The sequence below is a fragment of the Myzus persicae genome, unplaced genomic scaffold, assembly GCF_001856785.1.
Source record: "Myzus persicae strain clone G006 unplaced genomic scaffold, MPER_G0061.0, whole genome shotgun sequence".
Lineage (NCBI taxonomy): Eukaryota > Metazoa > Arthropoda > Insecta > Hemiptera > Aphididae > Myzus > Myzus persicae.
In genome coordinates this window covers 63,802-75,237 of record NW_019104195.1, presented here as the reverse complement: position 1 = coordinate 75,237, position 11,436 = coordinate 63,802, and the positions used below count along the sequence as shown (strand labels likewise).

Below are 11,436 nucleotides of genomic sequence, written 5' to 3'. Positions count from 1 at the left end.
TCCCATTGTCGATTCCGTTAAATACCTAGGATTCCTTCTCGACAAAAGACTAACTTGGGCTAATCACATTAAAGCTAAAAGAACTTCACTTAATCTCAGGCTTCACTAATTAAGACCACTTCTTCGATCTAAAATCTCTTTAAATAATAAAACACTAATATATAAACAAATATTAATTCCAGCTTTGACTTACGGAATTCAACTGTGGGAATTCAACTAAAAACTCAAACCTAAACAAATTCCAAGCGTTCCAATCAATATCTCTGCGTGTCCTCTCTAATGCTCCCTGGTCAGCAACCGCACCCTACATCATGATGTCAACATACCATCAATATCCACACTTGCCTCTTATCATTATAACAAATTTCATAAAAATACCTTTAACCAAACCCACTCATATCTAAACTTTCTTCTTGTACAATTCCTGATAACCCCTCTCGTCGCCTCAAACGCAAATGGCCGAGTGATTTATTAAAAAAATGCCTAGTGCTACTTATTAAAGTTACCTCCCCCCTAAGTTTAAATTGGAAGTAGTATCACTGGACACTCCCTTCCCTCATGATTTTCGAGTCCTGTAATATTGTTCATCATATTTACTCATTATATAAATTGTATATAGATTGTAAATTTTCTTAAATAAAAAAAAATAAATAACTCACTTCAAAACTGAATTATTGTAAAAAAACTTACAACAAAACAAGTCGATAGACTATTGGAAAAAGCATGCTTTTTATCCTGTGATTGATAGTATTTTAGTTAACATGAAACACAAATGTTCACCAGAAAGTCTTAAACTGGTCATATCAATTGAAAACTTCATTAATCTAGACTGTTCGAACGCGGACCGTTTGACCACCGCCAACCCGACCGCCAGCCGCGCCGTCGGCGTCGAACTTCTGTTTGAAGCCGCCTGGTTTTGCGCGCTTCGGTCGTACGACGACGCCGAGCCAGCTTCGGGCGCTCCGGCTATCTTGTTGTCGTTCTCTGACCGTTGGCACGACAGCGCGACGCGTTCTCCGCGTCGTCGCGCCCTCCAATTGTGTGTATACTGTATCGCCTCCACGTTTGCGACGTGTGGTCTTTCCCGTTGTCGCCGCCATTAATATAATTGCGTGCCGCCGCTATATATGACGCGTCGCCTGTTGTGGGCTGCTGAGAGGATCGGTGTGTCGCCGCTGAGATAATTGCGTGCCGCCAGCTGTGTGTCGTCGTCAACCATTCGACGTTGGGGTTGTAGTCGACCAGGAGGACCTTTTCACTTCACCAGCGGATCAGGTCAATTCTATATATCGTGTGTCTATAATTTTGATTACTTGTAGTAATTTATATTAGGTATTATATTGGGGCGCCCTTTTGCGATTATCTTATGTGTGTTCAGTCTCTGAATATATTGATTTTCTTTTTTTGGCGTTTAATACGCCGCTAATGGTATATCCAGCGTTATATTTTTTGTTCACCAGTATTATTTCACCGGCGAGTCACCTTCTGTCCTCTCTACCTATTAGTCTGTACATCGCAAGTCGATACAGCCAACCACCTAAGTCGTAGGAGCATATCGGCGTCAAAATAAGACTATAAGCAATGTGACATTTTTGTAAACCAGCATAAGGTAAATTATTAAATCATGTAGCCGTATAGGTAATATTATTCATTGATATTATAATTAGTCAGATTTTGTTTTCTTATGTTTTCAGGCTTTATTAAATATTAATGAAACTCACTTAAAATCCGAAATTTTGAACATTTGAACAATTGAAAAAAGATTTTTCAAACGTTCTAAACAAAGAAGACATTTTAAATAAATTTGCCAATACTGAGTGAAGGCTTAAGATGAAATAGTAATCTATAAAATTCCTTTAACTTTCACTTACATTTTAAGAATTATTTTGTATCTAAAATAATTAGTTGGTAATATGTTAATATTTTAATTTTTACTTCAATACTTTTATTATTTGTTTTACACATGCCACACACAGTGTATAATAATAAAATAATATTATAATTGAATAATGAATGTTATTTGAGGAACGAGTATGGGGGGGGGGCTTAATTATTTATGTTGAATATGTTAGGACTGAAGCCCACCCCCCTAACTAGGTCTAGTTAAGCCTATGAATTAGACCCCCCCAACTTGCACCTTATTCATGTATTAGAAATAGAAAATACTTAACAGATAATTGATATACAGACAGGCAAGACAAAATTATAAATACCAAAATTATCCAATTCCAAATATTGAAATGAAACAAAATCTTCAAGAAACTCTGAATTGCTAAATTTAACATTTATAATTAAATAAAATGTTGAATCGAAAAAAATTGTCTGAACAGGAAATTTTAAGATCTGTTATTTAAATTATGACAATTGTTTAGTATTATTTATTAACTTCAAAGTGTTCATCTGCATAATTATTAGATTTACCAAAATTCCATAAAATAAAAAAACTGGTGAGGTTTATGATATTGATTTTTTTTATTATTAATTACAACTCTACTAACATTTTTGTCAAAAATTAATGAAAAATAAAAACTTTCTTCAAGATTTATTAAAAAGATTTATAATTTTAAAACATTTTATTGTTTTAAATCTATAAAATACTTATTTATACTATTTATTCTGTTACTGTTCAGTGATGTTGGACGCTATATGTTTTATAATACTAATACAGATGAAATTGCTGGGTTTGTGAATAATTCTAATTTAAAATCTCAAAAACTTGTCGACTATGCTTTATTTTTCATGTTAAGAGGAACAAAAAAAAAATCATGCAACCCATTTCTTATACTCTTTACAAAGGAAAGTTAAATTTGAAGTTGTATGCCAATTAAAAGAAGTAATAATACTTAAATATTTGGAAGTTCTTATCTCAAATTATTTTCTTATATTTTTTTTTTTTGAATTTGAAAGATTTTTCTATTATTTGAGAAACACAAATTGTACAAAGTATTTAGAAATAATAAAAAAATTACCTACACCTTTAAGCTAAGCTTGTGGTGGTGTAAGGAGTAACAATAAACGTCATTTCTATTATTTTAATTTGAATAACATAACAAAAAAAAAAAGAAACAACAAACATTGTATTATAAAAAACAAAAATACTCTATATTAATACTGTACTTAAAATAAACAAAGACTTAGTTGGCTAAATATAACATCGTTTACACATTTTTTAATGTTAATTGCATCGTTAATATTTTTTTTTTTATATCAATCGACAGAGAGTTAAATATGACAGGACCCAGATAATAATTACATTTTTGACCAAAACTTGTATTTGTGAATATCACTTTAATATTATATAATCTATCTTCCCCTATTGGCTTGTTATTCTGTTTGATAAAGAAAAAGCTAGAATTTTTATAAACAAACATTATAGCAGTTTTTTTGTACAGTAATTCGATCGGAAGCACATTAAACTCTCTATAGTTTGAAAAGGAAGACCCAATGAGATTTTCCTTTCTCAAACATGTACGAACTATACTATTTTGTTGTACCCTTAATGGTTGTAGAACATTTTTAGATGCACCACCCCAAATTACCATACCATATTGTAATATAGATTGGTATAAAGAAAGATAAACTATCCTCATAGTATGCGAAGAAATTAAATATTTTAATTTATGAAATTTAAACATTAAATATCGCAATTTTACTAACAAACTATTTATATGAAAGTTCCATTTGAGATTACAGTCGAATATTAATCTTAAATATTTTATTCTATTCACTATATTGATTTTTGGGCAGTTACAAATTGGTGCATTTAAACATTCATGAAAAGAAAATTCTTCAAAAGGCGGTAAAATATTTTGTATTGAAAAAACCATAAACATAATTTTGTTAAAATTCAAAGACAGTTTTTTGGAATTTAACCACTTAATTACTTTCTTAAAATTTATTTCCGTTTTTTGTCTTAGATTTTCCCAATTTGACTCTGATACTAACAAACAGGTATCATCCTCATATACGACTATTTTACCGTCGACATTCATATCACATAGACTATTTATATACATAATAAATAAAATTGGACCAAGAATTCTTCCCTAAGGTACACCATATACAACTTCACTTTCCTGCCCTAAGAACCCATTTATATTTGTAATTTGTTTCTTCTTATTAAGGTAACTTTTAAACCAGTTTAAACAAATATTATTTATACCATAACTACTGGAAGCTTTAAATAATATACTGTGATCTACAGTATCAAAAGCTTTCATCAAATCTAAAAATATGGCTAATGCTTTATCATCTTTATCGAGTGCGTTAGATAAAAATTCTGTCACAGTGTATAACGCATCTTCGGTACTTCTATTTGGTCTGAATCCATACTGGTTTTTAGAGAGAAAATTGTCTTTCTCTAGATAATCTATCAAACGAGCTTTAATTATTTTTTCAAAAATTTTTGAAAAACTACTCAACATAGAGATCGGTCGGTAATTGTTCATATTCTCTTTATCACCACCTTTATGAAGAGATTTGATTATTGCTTATATATTAAGTACCTAGTTAAACAAATCAACAAAGTTGGATTGTATGTTTCAGCATCAATTTCAGACTTAGAACGAGCAAATAAAGTTCTTATACATTTTTGAAAAAATTATGTTCTCGATATGAAATTTAAATTAATAATGATGGACATAATACAACTAGTTTATTTATTTGACATGCTGCAGTTAACGAGATTAGTACTAAATAATGTATTAACAAAAGATTCACCCTTGATGGCCAACAATTAGTCAAATTTAGTTAAAAGGTCAATTTATTATGTTTCTTTCAAGCTGTGTATTGAAATTAAATTTTTTACAATTAAAACCCTATGTATTTTATTTTCAGAAGTGTTGAAATTGATATGAAATATTAATTTTTTAATAAGTTTAAATTAAATTGTATTTAAATCATAAGTTATCAATATTGTATCAACTGGTACCCGCTCTTCAATATATTGTGTTCTACTCAAAATTGAGTCCTTAAAGCTACAATTTTTACCTTTATTTCTTGCCATGTTGTGTTGGGCCTGTATGATTCAATAATAATATTTTACAATGCTTTTTACAGGGGGGTAAACCACTAGTCAATTTTTTGTACACCAGACTTCCAACCATGTGTACTTCCATGTATTTCCGTATACTTCCAAGTACTTCCATATATTTCTGTATACTTCCAAGTACTTCCATATAATTCCAAGTATTTCCATACATTACTTTCTAATACTTCTATGTATATTTCTAAATATTTTAATTTACCTATAATTACTTCTATAAATACTTTCAACATGTTATACATAACATGTTAAAATATTTTAGTACAATTTAATTTATTAGAAGCTTAAGTAACTGTTTGAAGTATCTATAATTTCACATCAGATAATCCAAAAAACTCTTTTCATATATTATGTAATTAAAAAAAGTATTATACTTGATAGGGCAAAAAGCCAAAGAATATTAGTATATAGAATATTTTTATACAAGTACTACTATACTACAAATACATTAAACCAATGTTCATGTATAGTTAATCAAAATGTATTTTTATCAGGTTTGAACCAATAAGTTTATTAGTGTTAAATGCAAGTTTTAAGTAAGTCCAGGTTTAACACTTATATTAAAATGAATAAAATGTAGTTCTTTAAATATTAACATTTACATACTTGTGCTATAACTATAACAAAAAAAAAATGTTGAATACAAATTTAGATTCTACGATTCTACTTATAACTGAAATAAAAGTAAACAATATGTGCTAATTAAAATAATAATTATTATTATTATAGAAGAAAGAAATGTATTTTGCCTTTAGTTGTATTTTTAAATTTGTTTTTTTAATACAAAATATAAAAATTCATTACTTGTAACTATATTACTTAATATTATGTTTAGAACTAGGTATTGATTAATAATTAAATAATTTATAAAAAGAGAAAAATCAAAAACTATTTAAATGAAATAAAAATTATAAATACATATCTTATCAGTTTAAAACAAATTAAAAACATTGTAACTAACAATAATAATTACTTAAATTTTTTGTATAGTTTCATTTTATTATATTTATCTGATCTTTTAATATCGAATGGATTACAACCTATCAAAGAAATTGGTCCACAAAATATGTATTTTTGAGGTACTAATTGTAAATCGTCGACTTTAGGCCATTTAAACTTATCCAAGGTTTTAAAAAATTTTATTTTACAATTATTTTCTGTTATTTCGAGAATACGACCAAAATACCATCCACTGTCGTATATGATAGCATAATATTTTTCAGTTAGAAGTGATATTATACTATCATTTTGACTGCTTTCAGAAGATTCAGTGTCTGGAGAATCGGCATATTTTATTATTTCATTTCGTGAATCTTCCTCAGTAGTAACTTTTTTCTTTTTGGTCAGTGTATAGGCAGGTGGTATTTTATTTTCAGGGCTAGTTTTCGATGATTTTTTGTTCATTCTACATTCGTAATTACTTATAAACCGCTGCAACTGATCACTACTGACTCGATCTCTTGGTTTTTCTAAAAGCCAACAAAGTGAAGATTTTTTTATAATAGTTGACTTATTATTTGTTAAACTTATTTTCACAAAAGGTGAATCTATAGGAATATCGTTTTTGTTGTCACTACGTGAATATTTGTTTAAAATTTGTTCACTGAAATCTTGAAGATTTAGGGAATTACCACAATTCAATATCTCGCTAATATTATTAACATCTTCAGCAAAATCTAAGTAGTCTGTTTCATTAATTAAATTGCTATGTGATAAATCTGCATTAAGTTCTTCTTCAATAACTTTATCTTTTTCTCTGTTAGTTTTGCTAAAAAATAATGGCTTTTCAAAAACTAAATCTTTGTTTACGATCATTCCAATATGAGTTTCAGCGATTTCCTTTGCATCATTGGAACTTCTATGTTTAATATTTAAAATAGTATTATTAGAAAAATATGAGAAATCTGTTTCTACTGTTTTAGTTGATGTTTTCTCTCGAGTAAATTTAATGTCTATTTTTGAATTTAATAATTCAGCTTTAATCTCGTTTATTGATTCAACAGTTTAAGTCTTGACATAATGTCTTTCATAGAAAAGTTAACAACAGTTGAGTAAGTACTTGTAAGTGACCGAGTTGCTCTGAAAAATCGCTCACACGTTTGGCTGCTAAAATTCCATATCGTATACATTTCTGGACTTAAGTTTTTATCTTCTCGAAATTTTATAACAAGGCGTATCAGTGAATGGGCATTTATTTCTATGAAATTCAGACAATTAGTAGTTATAAAATTATTTCCCGCATTAAATTCACTTTTATTTTTCAGCCAAATTTTCCAAATTCGTAGAAAAAATACACTGAACCACATTTTATAAATTCGTTCTTCAGTACTTACTTCTTTATTTAAAAAAGCTGTTAAAATATAATTCATAATTTTTAGGTAGGCAATTGTTGCATGTGTATTTGGAATATTTTCTAAAATAGTCAATACGTTAGTAGAACACATTTTTTCTGCAGATGAAAAATTCATTTTGTCCTCAGGCTGAAGATCGGAAACTGTCAACAAATGCTTGTATTTGGAAAATGTTCTAGTTAACTCCATTAGATGATCTACCGTTGCAAAATAATTACCCATTGGTATGATAATATTTGATTTAAGAAATCGCGTTCGTAATTTTGTCAAAATATGAACTGTATCTTGAATGTATATTTCTTTATTTTGTTCTTGGTTAAGAATAATTGGTGGCTCTCCAATTATAAACCAAGACCAACTGCTCACCTTCGCATTCTTCTCTAACATTTCATCATTCATTGTACTAATACTTGTACCAATGCTTTGGAGTAGCATTGCTTTAAGTAATCTAGGATCACCATCTGATGAAAATCCTAATATTTCAATCCCTTGTTCAGAAGCAACAGTTTTCATGAATACCCATCTATTTATTACGTCTTCGTTAGAAAAACGGTTGTTAGTTCCAAAAATAGACAAACAAAAGGGCGCGGCAGTGTCGTTTAATGGTTTAGCCATTATTACATAAGCATAGTTGACTCTACTTTCAGAATTGAAATACTGTGCAATAGTTTTTGCAGAGATTGCTATTAATGCATTAGGCACTGGACAACCATTCATAAGAGGTAAAACAAAACCTACTATTTTATTTGATTTTACATCGTATTCAATTTTTCCCGTAATCCTAGTAGTATCTTCACTTATCCATATCTTAAGTGGTGGATTCTTCTTTATTAGATGAACTCTTAGTTCATTGAATCTAAAACTGCCTTCTATTACTTTACTTTGAGTATTGTCAAGATAACGGAATATTGTTGTTATTGATGGTAAAACTCGATCCATATTTGCATGTAAAGTTTCATACAACAGTCTACCTCCAACAATAAATATATAATCTTTAACTCTTCATCAAATCTGTTGCGGTGTTTATATTTACTGGACTTTTTATTTTTTTCAGCACATTCGTATAAACATTTTAACAAAGAATTTGATTCAAGTACGGCTGATTGAACCGACAAAACATTATCACCCTCAGTTTCCTCTATGTTATGCACTAACATATTACGCAAGTTTTCATTATTTTCCATTTATTTACTAACTTCGTCAAGCACAGGAATGTAATTTGTAATAAGTGTTTGTTTAAATTCTCCAGTAACCAATGATCGCTCTCTTCGACGTTTTTCTCTTTCACTTCTCTGGTATTTTGTACTCTTCCACTTATTTTCATTTGTATTTGACAATACTTGAGACGTTTGAAAATTTAAATCGCAAAAGTTATTCGTCTCAAACATAACTTTGCTATTCTGAAAATCTGGCTGACAATTGAGGTCTTCTTGGTCGGCAGTTTTAGTAGGGGTTTTAGTTATCGTTTCTTTAAGGATCTCTATACTTGGAGATGTTGAAGGTCCCCGAGTGTTTGTTGTGATGTTACACCCTGTGTTATTTGTATATAATTATCAAGTGTAAGTGTTTGTTTATTTTTAATTTTATTAGGAACAGATTGAGCAGATTTCTTTTTGTGTATTTTTACATGTTCGTAATAATTGGAAAATGACCATCTTTTTGAATGTCCAGGACTAAATACTTTGCATATATTAACTCGTACATTGCATTCAAAACATACAACTTTCAAAAATTCATAATTAAGTCAAAAAAGGAAACGTAGATAAGTATGTTATTTTGTCGTATAAAATTGGTCGCTAAATAGTTGTAATAGTTGCTTTTAACAGACGGCTATAATTTATAATATTAATATATATTTTTTGATATAATAATACCAGAGTTGTGCAAAATGTTGTCAACATAATAATTTAAAAAAAAATAATTCGAATAATTTGAAAACATAATTATTAATAAATTTATATAAATGTATTTATAATTGATTAATTATTCATCCAAATATTAATCATATCATAGATTCTGAGCGAAGCAATGATATGTATTGATTCTACAATGATGTGTGTTTTTTTTTTATTTGTATCTGTATACACAATAAAAGTATAGTCGAAATAAAAATTTGATTAAGTTAAAATTTAAAATTCTCAGTCGTTTTTAAAAGCACAACAGAAAAATAAGGAAAAACTGAAATTTTACACAAATTTAGATTTTGACAAAATCGATTTTGGTATTTAATTCTAAAACAAATTACCCTAAATACATGATATTTAACACTAAATGTTTATAATAACATTTTATATACACCATAAATATTTCAAAATATGTTGACTTGGTTTGAGCTGTTAACGAATATTTTAAATTAAAAATGTTTCTGTTTTTTAATACAAATGTCAATACAATTTATTTTTTCATGGACTTAAAATTTATTTATTCGTTGTGTTAAAATGCTTGAAGATTGAGATGATATTCTATAACAATTACGGTCGAACAATATTTGAAAGGTGGGTAAGTGGATGTCGCTTTGCTATACAGTAGGTTGCAAGTGGGTAACTGTTTTATGGATGGTGGTGGTATTTAATATGAACTTAATGATGTAATGTCATTGTATACGAAAAACGATTCTGAGCTGAGACGGTTTGTCATGTGGATATTTTATATTATATTTATATTGTTATTACGTATTAGTTATTATAAATACGGTAGCCAGTAAGTTTATTTAATATTATAAGATTACCTACATCAAAATAACTAAAATCGTTTTTCTTGGTTATTTAATATGTAATTCATCCAAATTTGAACGTAAAATAACTAAAAATCTAAAAAAGTTGAAAACGAAGTATATCCGTAAACAGCTCAAAACAAGTCAAAATATTTTAAAAATTGTATCATATATATAAAATACTAATAAAAACAACCAGTGAAAATTTCATGTATCTAGGAACAATTTTTTTAGAATTGCACAAGCAATTACATAAGTATATTTTATAAGACTGGATGCAGATGTTGCATTCAATTTTCAAGTTTTTTTACTAAATGGAAAAATAAATTCTACTTTTTAGTCATAGAATGCAAAAAAAAGATGGACCAGTCTTCGCGACCAATTTTGGCGAAATATTTTAAAGAAGAAAACAGTAAGTGGTCAGAGTGCAGACACACGTGTGAAATGGAGGTATGAAGACAAATTATCTTTTTTACTACCACACATGAGGGAGAGGGCTCAAAAATCAAATTTAGCTCCTGAAAATAATTCAACAGATTCGATCAACAACGAAACTTTTATTCAAGATGATGAAATAAATATATCTTTTGGAAATTTAGATCAGTTATCAGTCCCAAATAGTTCTACGAATTCGAACACATTTCCCTCATCATCTTCGTCTTCAACTGCAGCCACAACGCCTGTTTCTAGTATAACCGATTATAGAGACACTATTCCGAGTAGTAACAAAAAAAGTAATAAAGCACTTCATCCACAGCCAACGACTGCTCAAGTTCTGGAAAAATACTTAGCTTCAAAAAAAAAGCCAAATTAGAATCACCTAGTGATCATATTGTGGCATTTTTTGTTGCCATGGAAGCAACCACTAGGAGACTGCCTCCAATTCTTCAAAATTGAATCAAAGGCCAAAATAAGTGCGCTACTCTCGGATTTGGAGATGAAAGCTTATCTTTCCAATGAAAATAAAAATAATATTGCTTCGTCACTTCAAAGCACCTCTACCAACGAATATCAAGTAGGTATTACGCCAACTGCTTCTTCCAGTAGACCAGTTGATTTTTCCAATCATGGACATCGTGTTAGTTATGAAAACGTGACTGGTTATTTAACAGCCTCTTCGGTAACAGAAAATCCTAGTAGTGGCCATGAAGATTTTTTTGAAGTTAACAGCGTAGAAAATAATTACTACAACCTCTAAAATGTCACATATTAGACTTTTATTTAAATATTTTATTTTAGGTATTTTTCATAATTAAAAATGTCTCATTATTATATTAATTGTTTAAATAACTGTACCTACATTTATACTATATAATTAATAAACTTCT

General features: G+C 28.9%; 1 pseudogene; it reads left to right on the top strand.

Moving 5' to 3' along the window:
- The first annotated feature begins 10,409 nt into the window (after nt 1-10,409).
- On the top strand, nt 10,410-11,343 carry LOC111039832 (annotated as a pseudogene).
- Nucleotides 11,344-11,436: the final 93 nt, after the last annotated feature.